This window comes from Mytilus galloprovincialis, chromosome 6 (genome assembly GCF_965363235.1).
Source record: "Mytilus galloprovincialis chromosome 6, xbMytGall1.hap1.1, whole genome shotgun sequence".
Lineage (NCBI taxonomy): Eukaryota > Metazoa > Mollusca > Bivalvia > Mytilida > Mytilidae > Mytilus > Mytilus galloprovincialis.
In genome coordinates this window covers 58207264-58232430 of record NC_134843.1, presented here as the reverse complement: position 1 = coordinate 58232430, position 25167 = coordinate 58207264, and the positions used below count along the sequence as shown (strand labels likewise).

Genomic DNA, 25167 nt, shown 5'->3' with positions numbered 1-25167 from the left:
GTTATATTTTTTGACATAAGGAAGCTTAACTAATGTATCAATATGCATGATGTCACCAATCTGTACTGTGATTGGACGAAATAACGGAATCCAACCAAAACTAATAGAAAAATATAAAAAAGAAACAAACCATTACAGATTTAAAAAAAAAAAAAAATATCCAGATAAATAATATAAACTAGGGTTTAGAATGTTTGAATATAACAACTGTTTAATTATTTGAAGGCTTACATAAGCAGGAAAATTTCATCGACAGATAAATAAGATCTACAACTGAGGTTAATACTGGTCAATGGGCTACTATTTGCACGAGTGTTATAAATATATCTTATTGACTTGGTGTACATGCAAGTGAAGGCCAGAACTTCCTAGTCATAATAATCTCACAGAATACACAATATAAGACTTTCCAAATGTATCGCAAATTTTATGACTTGTCAAAAGCTGTATTATATCGATATTTTTTCTTTGATGTCCGTCCGTTCCCGTTTTACACTCCGAAATAGGTTGTATTTCTAGTTGTGATTGACAAATACTTAAGATTAACATTGTTTGGTGGTTCTAAACAGTTTCAAGTTTTTTTTATGCATTATAGATTGTAAACTGTAATAATTATGTTTATGTCTATTTCACCGCTAGGAAATTTTGTATATCTATTGAAATATACCTAATAGTATATATATATATATATCTATAGTAATGACCCATTATGTATATTTAAATCGTTTAGAGAAAAGCCCATCTATTCGACTTTCGTATGTCAATTTTGATCTTAAATGTACAAAATTATGAATTTTGAATGATACCAAACTAAAAATAAATGAAGGAGAGTGATTCGCTAGTCAATTTTTAATTCTTGTTTCAGGCCAATTGGCTATTTGTGGCAGTCAGTTTTTGTTGGAGGAAGAAACCGGAGTGTCCGGAGAGAACCACCGACCGCAGAAAACAGGAAATTTTAGTCAATTGAAATCGGATTCGAAAACACCTACCACGTGCGGGTTGTAACTCATAACCTCAGTGTTGACATGCTTGTGGTACAGTAGACATATAAACAAATCGACCACCGCGGCCCAATGTATCACATGTATTTCAAGTAATTAACCCATTGGTTGCCTTCGGCTGCTTCCTTCTCTTTGGTCGGGTTGTTGTCTCTTTGACACATTTCTGATTTCCATTCTCAACTTCATTTGAACATTTCTCATCAAAGTTTCGGATTAGAATAACATTAACATTTTTAAAACCAGTTTAACAATGTTTAAGCAGTAATATGGCACGATATGTTAAAGAGAAAGATAGTTTATATGCATTCAAAATATATATAAAAGACATGTTTATTAGGTCTTTTCACTTTTCGTGACTTCCAAGTCATAATAATAATCTCACAGAATACAAAATTTAAGACTTCAAATAAAGATATCAAAATATATCGCAAATTTTATTACTTGTCAAAAGCTGTATTACATGTATTATATCGATATTTTTTCTTTGACGTCCTTCCGTACCCGTTTTACGCTCCGAAATAGGTTGTATTTCTATCCGGTAAGGTGTGACCGAGGCTGAATTTTAGTTGTGATTAAATTTTAATTTAGAAATAATTGATGCAAGCTTTACTTTATTGTAGTTATAAAATGGGTAGGCATTATATTCGTGTTATTTTAACCCTAGCTATCGCTCTGGCAAAAATAATCACGAATATAATGCCTACCGATGTTTAAAACTACAATAAAGTATATCTTGTATCAAATATTTGGATTCAAGTTAAGACAATTAAGGTAATTTCTATGTCCGATGTGTATAAGTGTAGAGCGTTTTGTAGGCTCTTTCTAAACAATCAGACGACTGATAATAAAATTGAGAAAGGAAATTGGGAATGTGTCAAAGCGACAACAACCCGACCATAAAGCAGACAACAGCCGAAGGCCACCAATGGGTCTTCAATGTAGCGAGAATTCCCGCACCCGTAGGTGTCCTTCAGCTATTGTTTTTTTTTTTCAGAGGGAAGGGTTTGAACAGCCAGCATGTACATTGTCGTATCTAGGTCAAATATATCAATTGCCAATTGCAACACATTGTAGTCATAGTATAAAAACATGTATATTATTTAAGATGATTTAAGAGTTTAAAAGTGTTTTAAGTTTATGAAATATATTAAATGCATGCCAATTTGATAAAATACATGTTTCTGTAGTAGTCAATATATTACGCATGTGTAAACAAATGTAATGGATTTCGCGCATAGGTTTATTTACAAAGCGAAAGAAAAACGTCAGTCTTAGAAGTGTGCAGTAATGATGTTTGCTACTCTTGTTTTTTACTTTTTGCCAGATTTTCGGAATCCTCTGATTTATATCTATGTATTGCGATTAAAAAAAAACTTGCCCACTAACTCCTACTTATCACTTTTATTACATAAAGTTTTAAAAAAAATTAACACAGTGTACAGGTCTAAGAGTAAAATGTACTCCCTGCTCCGAACAACAATCCAATAAGAACCAAACTGTGTACATACATTTCTAAGGGGAATGCAGCTGGTTCTGACTATACATATGCGGCAAATTAGGCGCTCTAATTGAACGTGGAAAAGAAAACAAGTATTAGCCTATTAAAATTATACATTTATGCAGCAAAATATAGTTATAGTTTTTCTATTATATACAACATTCAGTAAATTAAAAAACAACATCACTTGAAACATAGATGATTTGAAAATAAAGTATCGGAACATTTTCAACTAAGATTGACTTCTGATGAACAGCTTTTAAATTGTGAATATTGAAAAATACTGAAAGATTCTTAAATATCAAAATACCCTTCAAAAAGTTGTGCTCTGTTTTTTTTCAACATTTGAATAAAGGCAGATATACACTTCAATCTCACAAACGATATCTACCTTAGAATCTACAAAGTCACCCTCATTTAATGGTTACTTTTTTTAACAAGACTTTGTACATATCACATCTTTTAAATGTTCACTAATAATTTTGTCTTTGAAATAGAATTGAGAAAGATAATACAACTATTGTTTTATTTATTTAACACAGACATAATTACGTAAAAGGGGATTACTTTTGAAATCATATGTTAATCAAAGGGTACTAAGGGACGACATAAAAAAATCAATGAAGGATAAAAAAAAACTTAATTCAAATAGTTTGAGGGTGGGGGTCAAAATTGCTGCAAGTTTTGTTTAATTGACATTGATTTTATATATATCTTTATTAGTCAATCAATGTTCCCAAATTAAGTTAAGAGGGGGTAGGGGAGTCAGTGAAAAAGCTTTAGAATTAAGTTTTTTTTATCCTACATTGAACTTTTGATGTCGTCCATTACTCTACGTGTCAGTGCAAATCGGTCACATTTTTATTTCATTGAAAAGAACGATTTCTCTCAGAAGCATGATATGCATGACAATTGTTAAATTGTGGTGTTCGTCAAAAAAGTATGACTGCCGATGTCTTTTAACCACGGTGAATAAAGGAAGTCATCACCTTTGAAGTAAATATGAAAAACAAGATGTGGTATAATTACCAATTAGACAGTCCGCCACAAGAGACCAAATGACACAGAAATTAACAACAATAGGTCACCATACGGCCTCCAACAATGACCAAAGTCCATACTGCATAGTCAGCTATAGAAGGATTCGAAATTTAAAGTAAAGTTTATTTTACTGACGATGACACATGGTAAAATTTGCATATTGCAATGTTTTGCTAGATCGCTGTGCATTGCTCTATACCCCATACACAAGAATCCAAGTATAACCTACATAATATTTAGTTTCTTCGTTTTCAGGAGCAACCTTTTGTTTGTACATGTAATCTTTTAATTTTAGTGTTTTCTGCCACATGTGAACTCAGGGGCTACTTTTTTCATGGGTAGTATTTGTCTTTGTGTATGTAGCGCGCCATTACTATTAGTTTGGTTGATTTGAACATTTCCTGTATTGTTTATGGTAGTCTTGTCATTATTTTTCGTGACAGTTTTCACCTCTTCTAGTAGTGTTTTAAACTCTTCTTTAATCCCTGATTTAATGTTACTTAGCATTTCAGCATCTCGCTTTTCTAGATTTGTTTCAAGACTTTTTATTTGTTGTTGAACAGCTTGTTCTTCACACCTTTTATCGATTTTCATTTTCAGTAGGTCATGTTCTACTTTAGATAATTCATTTTTCAGCCTCTTAATTTCTTCTTTCTGTTCGTTATTGGTTTCCTTTGTTTGCTGAATTTGAGTTTCAAGATACGCAATCTTTTCAATCAGTTTATTTTCCATTCTTTCATATTTATTTTTTGCTGCATCTTCACTATTTTTCATTTTTTCTATTTCTCTTTCTTTTTTAGTGTTTGCATTCTCTAATTGTCTCATTTTGTCTGCTTGGTCTCTAGTCTTAATTGTTAGACTGTTATTTTCGTCTTGAAGCGACTTAATCTTTGTCCTGCTTTCTTTATGAATTTGATCCTTCTCATTCTGGTGAGTTTCGTCATCTATTTTAATTTTCATTTGCAAAACATCAATATGTCTTATAGAATCTATTTCTAGATCGTCCTTGTTGTCATGTTCAACATTCATGTGAGCATTTTTAGATATTTTAGAAGACATATTTTTTCTTTGTGTTTTAACAAGAAATATTAGTTAGCGGTGAATCTTTTCTTTCATATAGTTTTTTCTGAAATTAAAATAAAACTTTTTTATTAAAGCATAATGTTACAATTTCATTGTAGAAAAACTTTTATGGAATATACGATTTTTGTAGGTAAATGGATTCAGTTTCTTTTTTACATTTAAAAATACAGGAAGGTTTATATCCAGTTACATCTTAATATTATTTACAAAAGATTTGAAAACGTTCTTAATGTTTTCCTTTTTTTATAGTATTTCTGACAGATTTTTTTGTCAACCTCTTTGAAACACGGGTGCTGTTTCACTGACCCCGCATTTTCTTTTATTTATGATTGAGAAACAAACAACATTGTATAATTAATGTTTCTTAATATTTCAAGGCATGTGCCATGTAAAACAGAAGATGCGTTATGATTGCCAATGAGAAAACTCTTCCCACATTTTTCACAAGAGACCAAATGACACAGAAATTAATAACTATTATAGGTCTTCGTACGGCCTTCAAAAAAGAAAAAAACCCATACCGCATAGTCAGATATAAACGGCTTGAAATGACAAATTGTCACTTGACTTTAACATGTTTAACAACCAATAAAGTAAAAAATTTCAAAAGAGAAAACTAACAGCCTAATTTTTGTGCATAAAAAGATAGAATAAAAAACAAATATGTAACAAAGCGGCAACCTTTGAATTACAAGATATGGCAAAAATCATTTCTAATAAACCCTTGAATGAACTTTCAGTTATCATTGGATATCTTATATATTTGTTTTGTTTCTGATCGTTAACTAGTGGAAATTGTATGACTAAAAGCAGATTCAGAACTTTAATAGACATAATTTGAAATATTTTTGTATATCATATGTTGATAAAAAAAAATTAATTATTCCAAAACACATGGTCAATAAACATCAATTAATTGGGTATTATAATATTTTCTTATGTGAATGAATGGCAGTAAACCAAACATTAAATGTCCTTACTTAGACCGTGTTCACACAAAAAGCCATGTACAGTAAACATGTTAACATTTAGTTTAATGTAATGTACACTGGTGTCACATTAAATTTGTGAACATCTATATACACCTTACTATATAATTACCTCTACATAAGATATGTTCACACTTTTAAACTATATGTTATTTAAATGTTCATTACGTAGAACTGAATGCATTTTTCGGACAACTTTTCTAGCGGTGACGGTACGACCATTTTGACTTCAAAAAGGGGGGATGGATTTTTCCTTGAAAAATATTCTGACCCCCAATTTGATAAAAACATATTCTAGTCAATAGATAGAAAAAAAATATTCTCAATCCAGAGTTTTCCCATTCATTATAGTGTTAAATATTCAGGAAGACCTTTTCAAATCAGTAATGTGTTCGGCTATGATGATACTTTGAGTCTTGATAAGGGCGTTAATAAGCTACCTAAAGTTTTTTTTGTATAACAAATTAATATATGAAGTTAAGACAAATATTTCTGTAAAAAACATTATTAATAATTGTTATAAATATCAATTTTATTCAAAAATCGTTTTTTCCTTAAATATACATGGAAAGATTAATGTTATAAATGCCTTGTTTTGTGTACACTTAACCGACACAAGGCCTACATTGACTATCGACTGCATGTAGACAAAACACGATTTACACTACATGTACATTTTTGTACACATTGATTTTAATCAATGGGAACGTAATTGGGTTTAGTTTACGTGTGAGTTACACTAACACAACACTGAGTTTAGGTCAATGCGAACACGGCCTTATTCTTATTACTCACTAAATCGTGTTTAGTAATTTATTGAACTTTCCGGCATGACATATTTGAGTTTATATTTTCTTGTACAATGTGCCCATGAATGTTATCAAAAATTGAATAATAACTTTTTAAAGAATTCAAGGCAGATTTGTAATTCTGTCTTTTTTGTATAGATCAAAAGCTCTGTTTGACATAATTACAGGTTGTATTGTTGTGTAGAACAAATTTCGGGTATAAACACATTTGCATCTGTAACACAAAAAGTCGAAACTTTTGGTGTTACAGATGCAAATGTGTTTATGGACTTCCCCTTCATAATTTAACCTTTGAGCTTGGAATGTTTTCAATGTTTTTAGAATTACAGCATTCTTTTCAACTACTAACAGTTAAAGTAAAATCTGAATTGCAATGTTTCATTTCTAGATTTGAATGATATAGATACAATTACAAATATTATCACAGGGCAAATTCTATAGTACTGAGGACGGGACTCGTGAAATATTCATTTACATAATGTATATATTAAATGATCTTTTTGATATTGTTTAAAATTGAGTATGGAAATTGTGTCAAAAAGACAACAAACAAACAAAAGAATAGATAAGCACAGAACCAGCAATGGTTTTTCAACACAGCAAAAATCTCGCCCACGGCGTAGGGCTTCAGCCCACGCCTAACGTTTTTATTCTGTTATGTTGCGTCATACTATGAATGTAGTAAAATGACAGTTAAATTCAAAATTGAATTAAATTAGATTGAAAGGATGACTTTATTTTGTACATTTTACAAAGGTAACAGGTAGTTAATTGAGGTGCTGTTTTTACAACGTGAATAGCATTCAAACTTTTATTCACTATGAGAAAAAGTGCCAATGCGGTTTTATTTTTCGATCAGCATTATACAATTTTTTTTTTAATAGGACATTGAAAATAACTGTAAATATAGCTGGTATCTGTTATCCTGAAAATACCACTTGTTTGTGATATCAACATATTCAGCCTAGCCGTCCAAGTTATTACATTTACACGTCGTAAGATCAGACAAGAGGAAAACAGCAAACTAGAAAATAGCGTTTGTTGTTGCGAAGTTGAAATCATCTTTTGTATTTTTGAAGTTTCAATGTTAAGTTTTCAGTTGTGTTAAAATCATGAAATGGACAATATTAACTAAAACTATTAGTTTCGTCACTCATCAAAAATACTTTTAGATAAATGCATTCAGCATGTGGAATTGATACGTTTTTATTATATTTATTTAATTTATCTTTAATACTCCCTAAATGTTTAACTACATTTTAGAATTATACCATCTATCCGGTACAAGAGAACTATTTATCAGGGACATGTTCATGTAACTTTAGAATCTCTGAATTGTTAGTACAAATCTTAACTCAACAGATATAGGATCGAAATACACCAATTTCCATTCCATAATTAATATCAAGTAAACGGACATACCTTTTGATCAAATCCAAAATACGAACTGAACACTCGCATTACTTATGAAGAGTTTTAAATCAAAACGGTTAATGTTTCCGGCGTTGTGTGAGCATTTCACAACAAAAAATGATATTGAATAAGATCAATACTGTCAATTATCTAGTTAAATTTCAAATACGTCTAGTTTATATGTACGCTAAGGTTTAAATTGCATTGTATTAGATCTACGTGTGGTATGTGAAGATTGAAAAGTCAATTATAGAAAATGTAATAAACAATCTTGTTTTTTTAATGACGTACAATGTAATCAGTTATACTTTTTGACATAAGGAAGCTTAACTAATATATCAATATGCATGATGTCACCAATCTGTATTGTGATTTGAAGAAATAACGGAATCGAAACAAAACTAATAAAAAAATATAAAAAGGAAACAAACCATTACAGATTTAAAAACAAAAACAAATAATTTATCCAGATAAATAAAATAATCTCGGGTTAAGAATGTTTTAATATAACGACTGTTAGATCTACAACAGTTACTAAGGTTAATACTGGTCAATTGGGCTACTATTAGAGCGAGTGTTATAAATATATCTTATTGACTTCGTGTACATGCAAGGGAAGTCTAGAACTTCCAAGTCATAATAATCTCACAGAATACACAATATAATACTTGAAATAAAGATATCAAAATGTATCGCAAATTTTATTACATGTCAAAAGCTGTATTATATCGATAATTTTTCTTTGACGTCCGTCCGTTCCCGTTTTACACTCCGAAATAGGTTGTATTTCTAGTTGAGATTTACAATGATTTACAAATACTTAACATTCACATTGATTGATGGTTCTAAACAGTTTCAAGTTTTTTTTATTCATTATAGATTGTAAATATAGAAAAAGGACTTTTTGTTTTTGATACTGACTTTATCACAGTAAAATATCAGGTGAGCCCGAAGGGCGAGCCTGATATTTTCTGTGATAAAGTCAGTATCAAAAACAAAAAGTCCTTTATTCTGTTTATCTGTAATTTGGAAAAAAAATAAAAATCACTACAATAATAGAGAAAATAACAAACGAACTTCTTTTTCGCGTCGAATCACGGCGAATCACACTTGAAGTCAAAGGCTGCATTACGTCATTTGAAATTTTGTCACAGTACAGTAAGGCATGGCGTTCTCTTGAACAAAGTATTGTAAAGTTTATTTAGTATTGTAAAGTATTGAAAAGGAATTATTGCATGCGTTTCATTAATATTCTGCTTTGGACAACACACTAACAATGGCAAATATAATGGTAAGTCAAATTTCTTTATTTTTCACAAAGCATCAGCACAGTGATAGTCAGAAATAAGATTGATACGATATGAATCAACACATGTTTCATCGATCATCATTTTGAGTTCAACGACAAGTTATAATTATTTTTACAGTACTTAGCTTAGTGGATAAAATTACATTTATTTTGTCATTATTCGGAACTCAGTGTTCATCTTGAAAAACGATCACATTGGTTTTCAAATAATTTTAAGGAAAGCACTGCGAGGAGACATTTATGCAGGAGCCGAGGCAATGTAAGCTGACTAAATTATCGGAACAAGCTCATTTCCTGTCGACTTCGTAATTATTTTAAACATTTTTATAGACGTCACTAAACTTTTAGCTTATAATTCTTGCTTTTTCAAAGTCATGTTCATTTAATTTTAACACGGACCAAAAATATGAAACTTGGAGTTCAAAGGCCCTGCGGTTATCTTTAATTTCAGAAGCGAATTTAGGTGTAGGCGATATTTAGTCCACTTATAAAGGCTACAATTCTGGTCAAAGCAGACTTTTATAGTTTGGTGCCCCCGGTTACCCCCTTTTTAAAAGTTATCCTACGGATCCGCTTATGGTTCACTTGTTTGTTCTTTGTTCTATGAATATCTGTCATAAATGTGTCATATTGACATTGAAACCACATCTTTTAAAATTGTTTATGATGGTCCCACAAACATGTCGAAAATGCATAAATTTCATTTTTATGCCCCACCTACGATAGTACAGGGGCATTATCTTTTCTGGTCTGTGGCTCCGTTCGTCCGTCCGTCCATCTGTGCCTCCGTTCGTCCGTCCGGTTAAAGTTTTTGGTAGAGGTAGTTTTTGATGAAGCTGAAGTTCAATCAACTTGAAACTTAATACACATGTTCCCCATGATAAGATCTTTCTAATTTTAATGCCAAATTATAGTTTTGACCCCAATTTCATGGTCCACTGAACATAGAAAATGATAGTGCAAAGTTCAGGTTCAAGTTTTTGGTCAAGGTAGTTTTTGATGAAGTTAAAAATACATCAACTTGAAACTTAGTACACATGTTCCCTATGATATGATCTTTCTAATTTTAATTCCAAATTAAAGTTTTGACCCCAATTTCATGGTCCACTGAGCATAGAAAATGATAGTGGGAGTGGGGCATCCGTGTACTATGGACACATTCTTGTTTTTTCTAGCTTCTCTCATCATGCGATAGCGGCACCTTTTTAGTAACTATTTGTGTGTTGCGTTTAAATATGAATTGTTACACTTTATAGTGACTGAACAGGTAAAACAAATACTTCTCAAGAAACAGAAAAAGAAAACTACTTGGAACAGCACCAGGCTATGGATTGGTATTGTATGAATAAAAACTCAGCATGGACGATATGTTGTACTTCATAAACGCATTTTTTTAAAGTCTATCGGATTTTTCATGCATTTTCTATTCACATTTTCACAACAATCGTTCAAAAAGGCAAAACTGACTTTGTGAAAGTTTCAAACAATGTCAAGTGTTTCATTCCATCAAAAATCTCGTGCGTTTCTGCGAAAAAAAATAAAGCGCAATTTTGTGAATTAAAGGGGAAAGTAGATCCTTACGCGTTGCATTCGCGCATGTCATTTGCGTACTAACCTAATAACTTTTATATCACGGCCAGTCCACTGATACCGACATTATCAGCGAGTACACATCAAAGGAAAAATGTACAAATTACCGATAATCTAGCAAATTAACCTGACGATATCGGGATATGGGTATTTAGTCGGATCTTAACACGTACTTGTGATTTGTTTAAAACCGGTTTTAACGAAGAAATGTCGAAATGTTCAGAACTTAACTAAATCTGTTTTTGGGTAAGATGGTGCAAGCATACGATTTTTATTGCGTCTTACACTTTGAGAAGCGAATAATCTTTAGCTACCTTATTTAAATATTGTGTAAAAACGTTAATTATGAGCTATGAAAGTCAAGTGGCTCAAGCATTTTACTGAGGAAGTTTTAAAAAAATGCAAAGAAATATTTTAACAGTGGGTTAGATTTCATTAGTCTTTACTATCTATAGATAAACAACTTATGGTTATATTTATAATTTAGAATCATCATTGAAGGTGGAGCGCGATTGCACAGTTAATTAATATATTGATGTGCCATTTGTATGCAAGAGTGACATTCCGTTGTATTATGTGCCAATTCGAAAAAGTTATGCGAGTATTGTCTCCCTTTAACAGGTTCATTATTTTATAATTAAGTTTAGGTTTCTGATATTAATTTGAATAGTTATTGGTGTATCAAATTAAAGACATTGATGTACGAATATAATTTCATAAATTTGAAACGTTTAAAATGATTACATACCAATATAAAGAACCGTTCATCATTTTTGAAAAAGACTATGATTGAAATCCGTATTAATTATCTACCCTTCATGATAGATTGATTGGGAAATGAACCAAAGTTCTCTAAAGGTAATCACAGAGAGGGACTAGCAAGCAATTTTTAATTGTAACTTATTTAACGTTAAAACAACTTTCCACTATAAACAAATGTTATTTTATACAAATAAAAGGACCTTTTTAGCTAAATCTACAAATTGTATTAGATATTATGAATTTTTATTACAATAAATTAATATGCTAGATAATCTGTAATATATTACTTTATGTCTATTTCACCGCTAGGCAATTTGTATATCTATTAAGATATACCTAATAGTATATTTACCTATAGCAATGAACCAGTTTATATATTCAAATCATTTAGAGAAAAGTCCATTTACTTGACTTTTGAATGTCAATATTTTTCTTAAATGTACAAAAATATGAATTTTGATTAATACCAAACTAAAAACAAATGAAGGTATCTCGTGATTTAGTGGTTAATATTTGCGGCAGTCAGTTTTTGTTGGAGGAAGAAGCCGGAATTCCCAGAGAGGACTACCGACCACTGGAGAACAGAAAATTTTAGACAATTGAAATATGAAACGAAAACAACTACCACGTGCTCAAAACTTCAGTGTTGACATACTTGCGGTGCAGGAGACATATAGACCAATCGGCCACCGCAACCCAAGGTATCACATGCATTACAAGTTTGTTTGAACATTTTTCACCAAAGTTTCGGATTAGAATAAGGTTAACATTGTGAAAACTAGTTTAAGCAGTACTATGGCACGATATGTTAAAGAGAAAGATAGTTTATATGCATTCAAAATATATATATAAAAAAACATGTTTGTTACATTTATGGCACGATATGTTAAAGAGAAAGATAGCTTATATGCATTCAAAATATATATAAAAAAACATGTTTGTTACATTTATATTTCTTTGAAATTTGTAGAAGCAATCTGCCTTTTGTTGTTCTGTAAAAAAAAATCTTGATTTCTTGCATATTCATTATAATATTGAACCGTTTTAAACGACAGTTTTTTCCATTGAAATATATTATTTACTGACGTTCCATGTGTCTTATCGATAAGATCTTCTTCACGATCCTAAACCATATCTTTCACGATCCAATCGCAATACTGACCAAGTATTGCTTATTCCTTCACAATAATTTTTCTCGATATACCAAAAGACAGCCGTTGAAATGGGTATGCGTTTTCGTGTCGTCGGGGCACTTTGGATATTTGAGAATTATAAATATACATACAGCAAGCATAATTTCGAAATATTCTCGCACTAATTTCCGGTTAGAACAACAGAACCAGAATGAGTAAATAGGGAGACACTTTCTGTATTAATAAGTCAAAAATGTTAAGAACTAAATACACAATGGTAATAAAAGATACTGACCAAAAAGACAAAAATAAAACAGTAAACAAAACGGTTTAGAGAAAACTAAAGACTAAGCAAGACGAACCAGTCAGCTCGAGAGGGGTAAGCATATCCTGCTTCATAGTTATCACTCTTCATGTTGTTAATATGACATTCGAACAAAAAGGCAAAATAAAGTGTACAGTTGAGGAGCATTGACGACCACCAATTCTAAAAGATTTTCCAAATACAGGTAAAGGTAGTCTATTCCGTGGAAATATATTCCTTCGTTTTTCGAACAATTCAAAGTTTCGAACAGTTTATCATATAGACCTTACCCGTTTGACGCACCCGTCTACACCCATTATGGTATCATCAGCTCAGAAGGCGATACTTCGGTATTGGCATGAAAATATTGATATTGTTTCATTTGAATTTGCTGTTTTAAAATTTGACCCCATATAAAAGAATGTATTTCCCTCAGGTAAATTTGATTTCTTATCCGATATATTAAGATATTTTTTTTTTTGGTTTGATGATCAGCACTTCAGCGTTTTTATATTTTGTTTGGTTTTTATGTTTGTTTTTGTACATGTTTTTTTTTAATATTTTGGACCCCGAGCTTGTCTAATGAAACATGTATTGTCAACGCTCAGAGGTTCACAGTAATGTGATTAGCAAAGAGTGTATTTCCTCTCGTTACTATTTTTTTTTGTCCCACACAAACGCGACTCCACGTAAAGTACCACCTGGTTTTTTTTTACTTTGTGTATAATTCGACTTAGAAACAATACATTGTCAATAATTAAAAAGGACATACCGATCACGAATTTTGTTGTCGTCGTGTATTTTTGTTTTATGTTTTTTTTTAGCTAAAAGAATTATTTGCACCATGAAAATTTATTTGAATTTGAACAATGACCGTAAAATATAAGGAGATGATTATTATGACATTACCCAGCAGTAAGCTAAAGATTTACCGGCATGGCAAAATGAGATCAATTTTAAACGAAATGCAAAATGATACAGTACACAACTGCAACCACTAAAATACAGGATCCTGATTTGTTACCGTTACATAAAGAATGTGGCGAGGTTAAACTTGTTTTTTAGGCCTAGTGTTTCCCTTACCAGAAACAGTTGTTAAATAGCATAACGAAAGACAACAATATTAAATCTAGTTGCAAATGGATTCTCTTTCAAGTGAAATAAAGTCAATATATCAAATACACAAATTATCTATATAATAGTATCTCCAGTATATAATAAACAGCTGCGTCATGAGCGCATGATACGCCCGTTGCGTTTTCAAAAAATAAAGTTCAATTACTTCTCAAGGTCCTTTTAGAAATTGATAAAAACTGAAGAGGGATTATCTTAATAGATACATTGTATAAACCAGTCAGCAACGTTGTATGAAAACTGCTTAAAGCACTTTAAAAGATCTTGTCTGAAAACTTGAAATATTCCCGTGTTTATTAAAGAAATCCAATAACTCGAAAACGTAAAGTCTAAAATTCATACAAATCGAAAGGGGGCTAACATCATTAGATATAAATAATTCATGCAAATTGGTTAAAGCATTTTTGAGCTACTGTCTGACTTGTTTATGACGGAAATACGGACGAGCGATCAACAGAATAACATGATACGTCCCGTAAACAGGTGTATAAAAATATGTTCAACATGACTAAAAAAATAATAGAATATAATAATCCTGTCTCAAATGTTATAAACAATAGCATGTCCATTCAATGAAAATAAGGTGAAAACCTTCCAGTTAAAAGGTCACCAAGTGGTTGCAGTTGTATGCTGTCTATTATTTGGTAATCGTTTTTCTTTTTGTGCCTAAATCAGGCAATAGATTTACTCGTTTGAATGGATACACGATTTGTCATGTCAGGATTTTGTTGTTTCCCATTCGTTTGATGTGTTTGAGCTTTTGGTTTTGATATTTGATTAGGGATTTTCTGTTTTGAATTTTCCTCGGTGTTTTTATTTTTTAGATTTTAACTTTTTTTGTAATACATTTTACTATAAATTTTGAGTTTTTCTAATTGTCAAGATCAGTTCGGTATTCAATAGCGGCGTTAATCAACGTCGTTTGGTATCTGATAGATATGTGCCTTATTGGCTCTTCCACATCTTATATGTTTAAAAGAAGCACGAAAGATACCAAAGGGACAGTCAAACTCATAAATCTAAAACAAACTGACAACGCCATGGATAAATATGAAAAAGACAAACAAACAACAGCACACATGACACAACATAGAAAATTAAAGAATAAACAACACGAACCCCACCAAAAAACTAGGGTTTAAATTATGCCATGTCAAGAATATATGTATGGGTAGCATGTAACAAGGGCTAATAGATTTTCAATACTGCATAGGAATACATGTACAGTGATTTTTGTTTTGAGTCAATGTTACAGTTGACTGTTATTCATCACTATCACTATCCCAATCATTGTCACTTTTCCAGCTATCACAACTTCAACCATCGGGCATACCATTAAATGATGTTGTTAGCGACACACCGTTGTATGATTGTGTTTGGCGGCATTCCGTTATTTGATTGTGTTGTCTGCACACCTTCAGTTTGTTCTGACGTCACATCATCTCCATTTTCACTATCATTATCAGTATCGTTTTCAGTATCATTATCATCGTTTGGCCCATCGGTTACTGTGCGTCCTGTTCATAGTAATATAATAAAATAAAGAAAATAGAAATTCAGTTTGCAAGTAGTAAATAAATACCTTTGTCTATATTTTAAGATAAAGATAATAATTTAAATTAATAAATTGATGACTGTAAAATTATCGTTGACAAATACCACGTGCATTTTTGCCTGTCCCGAGTCAGGAGACTATCGTTCAATGATAGTCGTTTGTATATGTCGGTCTCTCATTTTTGTTTTACATTTATTGTTTTGTTATATATTTAGCCTGTTTTTAACTGAATTGTTTCATATTTTTTTTTTATATCAAGTCCTTTTTTTACCGACGATACAATATAGAGTTTCCTTAGTGTCGAAAGCCGTACGGTTGTCTATAAATGCTGACATCAACCTCATTTAGACTTTGGTAGATATCCGTCTCATTGGCAATAATACCACTTCTCCTTATTCATAAAACACTAACAAGAAGAATGTAAACTGTCACATGTTTGAAACTTAGGGGTCTTTTTGGCTTGCTATGCTATACGGATTTTTCTCATTGTTGAAGACCGTACAGTGACATAAAGGATTTTCCAGAATCTCACATCCAAAAATCCTGTCTCTGATTTATTCTATAAGTTTTGATTGAATACGTATTTTTGGAAGTACACAATTATAATTACTGGTTCGCTGCAGAGTAAAATATCAAATCGAGTATTAATTTCGTTTTATAAACATCACCATTCTTTTCATTCTATATTTTTTTACACTAAATATTATCTAAATATTTATGATATAACGTTTACATGTAGTGTTTTGTAATTTCCAAATTTGTCTTTGAAACAACCCTTTTTCCACAAAAAACGCCACTCTCTTAGAAAATATAAAAATTCGTTCGAAAGAAATGTCGAAATAGAATCCCAAAGATAATAGTCAGCCGCTTATGACATTGGCATATGTACATATATTGTGTCTCATATGTCAACTTTGATTGAGTATTTATTTCATCTTACTACTGTGTTTATCATTTTATTATATCTAGTTTAAATTTTTAGACATATGTGTGACACTTTCATGAAATAATTTATTCTTAATGCATAAATTCTTTTGAAAAGCTTGGTATATTTGAGCAAAAAATGATTTGCTGGTTATCGATAAATCATCGATTTAACTCTCCCAAAATCAACTTATCTCGTCCTCACAATTTTTAAAATTTACATAATATGTTCAATGTGTGACAAAAAATTAATATATTTTTGTTTATTTTGCAAATAAAGAATTTATTATATAATACTACAAAACTATTTATATACATACCTGCAACAACATAGAATATAAATAAAGTGAGAATTCCTATTACAGCCAACTTTCCAATTGTGAAAGATTTGCTGTTCACAAGTTATAAGTCTTCGTAACGTCTTCGTGCAAATTATACTTGAAGATGCATGTCTTTTTATAACTCATTAGATATATGACGTACAAATTAATTAAACAAAAAATATAGTATATGCATGTACAAAATTAATTTCTATAATTTATAACATTAACCTTGCAGATAATACAATTTATTTAGGTCTTATATTGGTGTAAATATATATTTTTTTTGTAGTTTTCTGATTGGCAATTATATCACATCTTATTTTGTTATGCCTCAATGACTTTTTAATCTTGATATTCGAAAATTATCAGATTGAGATAGAAAATAAGATATTGATGTAACATGAGAAATATGTAGCACTTTTCAAATATGAAATCGTAACAGTTATTTAATATAAATTATTCACTATGCATATATGCAATTTAGGTAAAATGAAATGAAACAAAACTAAACAATCTTTGCATATGTATATGCACCTAATGTTGACTTGAGTACTGAAATACAGTCATTCCGACTTCTGTAGTCCGATCAAAATCCTATATTTTGAGATAGTTTTTGAAATATAGTAACAACTGGACTGTAGAAAATGCATTTTATCCAACCTTAGGGTTAACAAAGGTGCCATGTAGTTTCTAAGAGAGACTATTGAAATACATGTTTGTACTTAGGGTCTTTAATTCCGTGTCCTTTCGCAACACAAAATGTCTGACTCTAAAGATAAAACATTCGTTGTGTTATACAAATCTGTTCGAATTGTTTTACACTAGTCAATTTTGGGCCCTTTATAGCTTGCTGTTCAGTGTGAGATAAGAGTCTGTGTTGAAGACCGTACTTAGACCTTTTATTGTTTAATTTTTACCCATTGTCACTTGGATGGAGGGTTGTCTTAATGACACTCATACTACGTCTTCTTATTCATTTTTTTTTTTGTATCAATGACTTTTTTTTACCTTAATTACTGAGACAGAATGAAATAATTTAATTCATATCTGTGTTAATTTACAATTTTTGATTGAGTTAATCTTTCCATTTGATATTTTATCGTGTTTTTTTCTATGTTGTGATGTTATACTATTGTTTAAGAAAAAGGGAGAAGGTTTGGTACCATTAAAACGCTTAATCCCGCTGCAAATGTTTGCACTTATCTAAAACAGGAATCTGATGTACAGTAGTTGTCGTGTGTTTATGAATTTTATACGTGTTTCTCGTTTTTCGTTTTTTATACAGATTAGACCGTTGGTTTTTCCCGTTTGAATGGTTTTACACTATTAATTTTGGAGCCCTTTATAGCTTATTGTTCGGTGTGAGCCAATGTTCCGTGTTGAAGACCGTTCATTGATCTATTATGGTTTACTTTTATAAATTTTTATTTGGATGGAGAGTTGTCTCATTGGCACTCATACCACATCTTCCTATATCTAATTAATCCTATGCCAATCAAAATGTTTTTCAATAACCTGTGTCCTATAAAGGACTTTCTTACAATACAGTTTTTAAAATGAGAATTTATTAACTTATTTCTAAATCTGGTAATAAAACTACATGTATCACAATGATGTTATATTTAGAACTTCAAGGTGCTGTCATTTTATTTTTTGTTTTCCGTGACGTCCAATTAATAAGCTGCAAGATTATTTAATGTAATGAAGGTATACTGTCATCTTGCACATTATTGTCAATGAATAACATGTACGTCTTCTGTGTGTTGATATATTCGTCATATGCCACTACATTTGTTGTACTTACAGTGAACTACATGTACTTACTTATTAAAACAAGAGAATCTGTGTCGTTCACCTTGGTCTATTTGCATATATAACAAAAGACAAGACCCAACAATGTAGACGAGAATAAAAGTCATGACAAAAATATATGTTTTGTTGATCTCGTATATTGCTGATTATTTAATCTTTTGTGTTTCTCTCCATCTTTCTTAGTTTTTGCTCAAAACACAGTGACAGTTTACAGCTTTATACATGAATATAGGCAAAATTTGACTTGTTAGTAGCATGGGAACGGGAATCAGGTGTGGTTTAGTTTAAACATATTTGTTTATTATAGTGGATTTATATTAATCCCTTTCCACTTTGCGGGTACGCGTGCTGCCTTGAAGCGGCATTAGCCTTCTTTTTTTAAATCTACAAGCCAATTTAGGGTGTCTTTTACGTGCAAGAGATACAATGTAAGGCTCTCTCTTAACACGGGTCAGCCATTTATTGTCCCCTCCGACGGACTATCATCGTTTCCTCAAGACCCTACTCGCAAATGGTGTCAAGGGAGAGCTGAAAATTCAGTCCCTGAAATTTTCCTCCCGGACCGGGAATCTAACCAGGAACCTTTGAGTTAGTAGTCCGATGCACTAACCACGACACCACGGCTCTCATTTGTGTTTTTACTGCAGACTGCTAATGAGTTAACTCCCCACAAGAGACCAAATGAAACAGAAAATAATACCGAGAAGACTTTCTCAGACTTCCAAGATTGACGATGTTCCGTTTGATTTCATACCATATATTCAAAAATATTTAACCTTTTTTTTTTACTTAATAGATATAAGAAGATGTGGTATGAGTGCCAATGAGACAACTCTCCATCTCATTTAAAATTTATAATAGTAAACCATTGATTAAACCATTCATATAAGCTTGTATATCAAGAGTAAGCTAAATATAGATAAAATCAGCAAATATCACCGTGAGAGGTAATCTATGCAAACACAGAACAGTGTGTAAAAAGCGAGTGTATTCAATGGTACTGAATGAAAAAAATTATCTTCTATTGTTTATCAATAACTCTATATAGATATAAGAGATGGGATCTATCCCTTGGTAATGTAAAAATAATGCACAAATACCAGGATTTTAATTTTGCACGCCAGACACGGATGTCGTCTACAAATGACTCAGTAGTGACGCTTCGTCCTTAACATGCAAAAAATACATGCTAAACTACAGGAACATGATTTGTAACAGTCATATTAAGAACGTGGCGAGGTTAAACTTCTTTGGGATTGCATTGTTTTTCCTTTACAATAAACAATGGTGTAATAGCACAACGTAAGACCAAAAAATAAAATTTAGTATAAAATGGCATTTTAAAAACGGCATGAGGTCCAGAAACTTACCAATCTAATGGTCCCTGCAGTGATTAATAAACAGCAGCATCATGAGAGCATGTCGGAAACGCCCGTCGTGTTTTCAAAGAATACAGTTCAATAACTTGTCATATCAGAAATTTACAAAAACATAAAGAGAGGTTATCTAAATAGATGTAAACAAGTCACCAAAGTTTCATTAAAACTGCTCAAAGCACTCTAATGATCTTCTCCGAAAACTGGAAATATCCCCGTGTTTATGAAAAAATTCCATGTCTCTGAAACGTAAAGTCTAAAATTTGATAAAAATCGAAAGTTTGCTTACTTCAATAAATAAAATATAAACAATGCATGCATATTTGTTAAAGCATTTTTGAGCTATTGTCCGACATGTTTACGACGGACATACTATAATACGTCCCGTAAACAACCGTAAAAATTAGTTCAAAATCAATTAACTAAAAATAATTGGATATAAGCATCCTTTCTCATTTGTTATGAACAATAGCATGCCAATTCGAAGAAATGAACGTGAAAACTTCACAATTAAAGGAGCATGTGGTTGCTTTCGCCATTTGATTAGGGTCTTTCCGTTTTGAATTTTCCACTGTCGGTGTTCAGTTTTTTTTTTTTCAATTTGTTTTTTTGTAACACATGTAGCTACTGTACAATTTGTTAAGATTAGTTCGGTATTCAATAGCTGCCTAAATCAACGTCAGTTGTTATCTGGTAGATATTTGCCTTATTGGCAATCCTTAATGTAAGTATGGATAGAACGTACTACTCCTAGCATGTAGCAAGGGCTAATCGATGTTCAATACTGCATAAGAACATGTACTGTGATATTTTATTTTAATAAATCAATGGCCTTGAATCAAGATCGGTGATGTGGTTGTTCTGCATTGGTGATTTTCGTTATTTATTCTCTTTTCTAGTATAATCGAAAGAAACCGTAAAAGAATCAATGTAGAATGAACAACAACCGATAAGGAAACCCGGGAACTAGAATAAAGCTTGAACTCATTCTATTTTTATGTAAAAAATGACAAAATCACTCTTTACAAATATAAAAAAGAAGATATGGTATAACTTGCAATGAAACAACTCTCCGCAAGAGACAAATATGAAACAGAATAAACAACTTTAGTTCATCGCATGGCCTTCAACAATGAGACCCGCAATGAAAGCCTTTCTTACCCGATTATAATACTGAAGTAGGTATTAACGTCGGAAAAACATTATTTAATTTACATTTCCAAAAAAATTAAAATCAATAAATACGAATTGATGTAAAACAATTGGCAAATAATTAATAGCTCTCATGATTTACACAGGGCCAATTCCAAGTTAGTCGTAGTCATGTCCAAGGGTTTTCAAAACCAAATTGTCCACACTAATTTAAAATATAATTCCGCTTCTTCTCTGAAAATTCAATCCCTCTCAAGTAACTGTGAATTTTATTTAATAATATTACAATTGAAAATAGTGCCACTTATTCAGTATGCTGTTTGTTATAGTTGTAAACATTATATTTTAAAATATATCAAAGGGACATTCAAACTCACAAGTCAAGAATAACTGACTACGCCAAGACAAAATAAGAAAAAAAGAGACCAAAAAACCAAATGACAAACAGACAAAGAATAGCACACAAAACACAAAATATAAACTAAAAGCTGATGAGCAACACGAACCCAACTAAAAAACTTGGGTGATATCAGTTTTTTTCGGGAAGGGTAAACAGGTCCAGCTTCATATGTGACACCAATGACTGTGTTTGTTCACGTTAACCCTTTCCCTTTTATGCATTTTAGACCTTTACTTATCGAAAATACGTTATCGAAGTTTAAATGAATACAGAATTCGCATCAATGGTCATACACATGCCATGTTGGGCTCAAATGAAAGATAATTGATTAAATATTTCAAAAAATTAAGTTTGAAGATAATTCGTCATTTTTTGGTCACGTGGTATATTTCCAAAAGTCACGTGACTGTTGGAGAAAAAGTGGAAAAATACGAAATCCTTGGGCAAAAAGTCGTGCAGAGACATATTGGTGGGCTAATAGGGTCAAGTTTTGATGGACACACAATGCCTCGAGTCTGTTGAAGCCATATAAGTTATCATAGTGGTATAAATAGACGCATAACGTGCTATAGGCCTTGAAATATCGATGTCCGTAACATTCAAAATAATTGATTTTAGACGCTCTTTTTGTCCGATTTCAAACTTGGACCCTAGTTGTTTGTCTAATTCGTTTTCAATCAATCAGCAACCTAAACTTTGTTTTTACAAGGGAAAATTCATTGAATTACCAATGCTAGCTTGATCTGGGACACCCTTGACCGAGCCCGATGGAGCAAAGGGGGTAAAAAAGGGGGGGGGCAATTTTGCACACACACATTCTTTTAAAAAAAAATTCGTAGGTTTCCTTTTTGAAATTGAAAGTTAAGTTAAGGTACATTTAATATAGGAAACTATTTTTCCAACTCTGACAGTGAGATTTGAACTCTCAATCTTAGCGCCTTGTGATCGATCAGCGTACCCCTGCGCCACTGGCATTGAAGTGAATTTATCGAAATTTAAGTACTTAAGTCTACTACTACGGAAGAAATTAAAACAAAAATAATATAAAGATTCTCACCCAGTTTGTTTTCTTTTTGGAATTATGTGTTCAGATGATAATGTTTTGTTGCCAAATGTATGATTTTTACGCAAATCTAGGAGGAATCCACTCTTTAAACTGTCATTTTTTCATTGAAATATACATGTTCCTTTATTCAAACAAAAGTGTTTTCAACTTTAGTATACCGCAACACTTACGAAACCATGTTTTGTTACATCTATTTCAACTTTGCCAAAAAAATTCAGAATATTTTAGCGATTTTTGTCTCTTTTCTCATAATATCTTTAAGAAATGACTTCAGATTTTTAGCGTAATTCAAGTTTGTGATTGCGCTGCTACACTAAAAATTACATTTGCAACTAGTGTACAAGTTAGAACTATTAGTTTAATACTATTCTTCAAAAACTCACTGCACAGTTATTGACAAAAGACATAAATCCTCTTAAAAGAGCAGTTTTCTTTGCACTTCTTTTTGAAAATATCCCTCAAAATTCGAAGAAAAATAAATGGTTTTTACAGAAAAATTACACATCAGTAAGGGGCGACTTGTTTATTAACTAATAATGATAGAGGTTTGATGCACATTAAATCGCATTGCTGGTTATCTGAGGATTAATCTGAGCCCTTAACCACATCTGTACGTCAGCAAATGGCGATTAAACAAGTCTAAATGTCCCAAAAAAAATCTTGAAATTGGTTTCACCGGTAAGCTGTACCGGTGTGAAAGGGAGGGGGTTAAATCAATGTTGAAATTTGATAGTTGTTTTCATTTATATTGCTAGTTCTTGAAGATTTTTATAGTATGTCAAGACAACTGAAATGTCATCTTGGACACAATTTGTGGCTTACCACAGAGTGAGTGAATTATATAACATTGTATTGAAAGCCTTCAAATTGCCTTTCGTATAATTCAACCTTTCCTCCGTTAAATACTGGAAATTTAACCGTTCTTGAAAGTACAACATTTTCTCGGATTCAACAGACTGCGCAACTAATTATTTTGGACATTTCATACAGTAGAAACATTAATTCAACACATTGTAAAATTGTATTTTTCAGCTTTTTACCATTTGTTAGATTGACTCTTGATTAAAGTATAAGCACCTGATAGTCTTTTCTACTTGAGCCCAATCGTCGGTTAAACTTAGTGGTCAGGTCATTACAAGTACGTTCAAGTGATTTCTTATAGAAGTTATCGCCATTATATGACGAATTTTACCAATTTGCATGTCTAGCTATTATTATAATGAAATATATACTAAAAGATAGAAACTTTTAATAGCAAAAATAACCAGCAAGACAAGATCTACAAGGAAGTCAAAATGTCAGGCGAAATAGTCTATAATATTGGAGTGTTCTCATTGTTTAAGATGCACATAGACACAAATCACAGTATGGCACGTGCACGTTCTTTCCATTCCCCCCTTAAATTTCTTCCATATAAATATTTCTTTCCGTTTACGTTCCATTTTCGGTTTCCGCCGTTTAGCAACAGCCGTTAGTATCTGTTGTTGTTGGATCACCGTTATTTGATATTGTTGGCGGTACACCGTTAATACCTGTTGTTGTCGGATAACCGTTATTTGACATTGTTGGCTGCACACCTTCAGTTTGTTCTGACGTCACATCATCTCCATCTTCACTATCGGTACACTCGCTATCGTTATCATCAGTATCGTTATCACCGTTTGGCTTATCTGTTACTGTGCGTCCTGTATATGGAAGTATAATAAGATAAAGAAAATAGAAATTCAGTTTGCAAATAGTATAATAAATACCTATGTCTATATTTCAAGATAAAGATAATAGATTAATGAATTGATGACTGTAAAATTATCATTGACAAATACTACGTGCATTTCTGCCTGTCCCAAGTCAGGCGACTTTCGCTCAGAGATTGTCATTTTTGTTTTCCATTATATTGTTTTATTATATATTTAGCCTTTTTTCAACTGAATTGTTTCGTATTTTTTTATGTCAAGTTCTTTTTTACCGACAATACGATATGGGGTTTCCATATTGTTGAAAGCCGTGCGGTTGTCTATAAATGCTTACATCAACCTCATTTGAGCTTTTGTAGTTATTTGTCTCTTTGGCAATAATACCGCATATCCTTATTCATAAGACACTAACCGTTGAAGAAAGAATGTAAACTTTCACGTGTTTGGAAGTTCGGGGTCTTTATGGCTTTCTATGCAGTACGGGTTTTTCTTATTGTTGAAGACCGTACAGTGACATAAAGGATTTTCCAGAATCACACCCAAAAGCCTGAATCTGATTGATTTTATAATTTATGGTTGACTACGTATTTTTGGAAATACACAAGTATATTTACTGGTTCGCTGCTGTGAAAAGTAAAATATAAAATCGAGTATTAATTTAGTTTACAAACATTTGATTCCAGTTTTTTAAACAAGAATATCGGATGACACATTACCATTCTTTTTTATCTATATTTATTGACACTAAATATTATCTTTAAATCAAAAATATTTATGATATTACATATAAATGTAGTGT

General features: G+C 31.6%; 2 long non-coding RNA genes across 2 annotated transcripts; both read right to left on the bottom strand.

The window, feature by feature from the left end:
- Nucleotides 1-2387: 2387 nt before the first annotated feature.
- Nucleotides 2388-7977, bottom strand: LOC143079972 (uncharacterized). Its single transcript, XR_012979569.1, has 2 exons — nucleotides 7844-7977; nucleotides 2388-4666 (listed from the first exon to the last, which is right to left on the bottom strand). It is a non-coding gene; the product is annotated as an uncharacterized LOC143079972 (long non-coding RNA).
- Nucleotides 7978-15186: 7209 nt separating this feature from the next.
- LOC143079971 (uncharacterized) lies at nucleotides 15187-16989 on the bottom strand. Its single transcript, XR_012979568.1, has 2 exons — nucleotides 16866-16989; nucleotides 15187-15583 (listed from the first exon to the last, which is right to left on the bottom strand). It is a non-coding gene; the product is annotated as an uncharacterized LOC143079971 (long non-coding RNA).
- Nucleotides 16990-25167: the final 8178 nt, after the last annotated feature.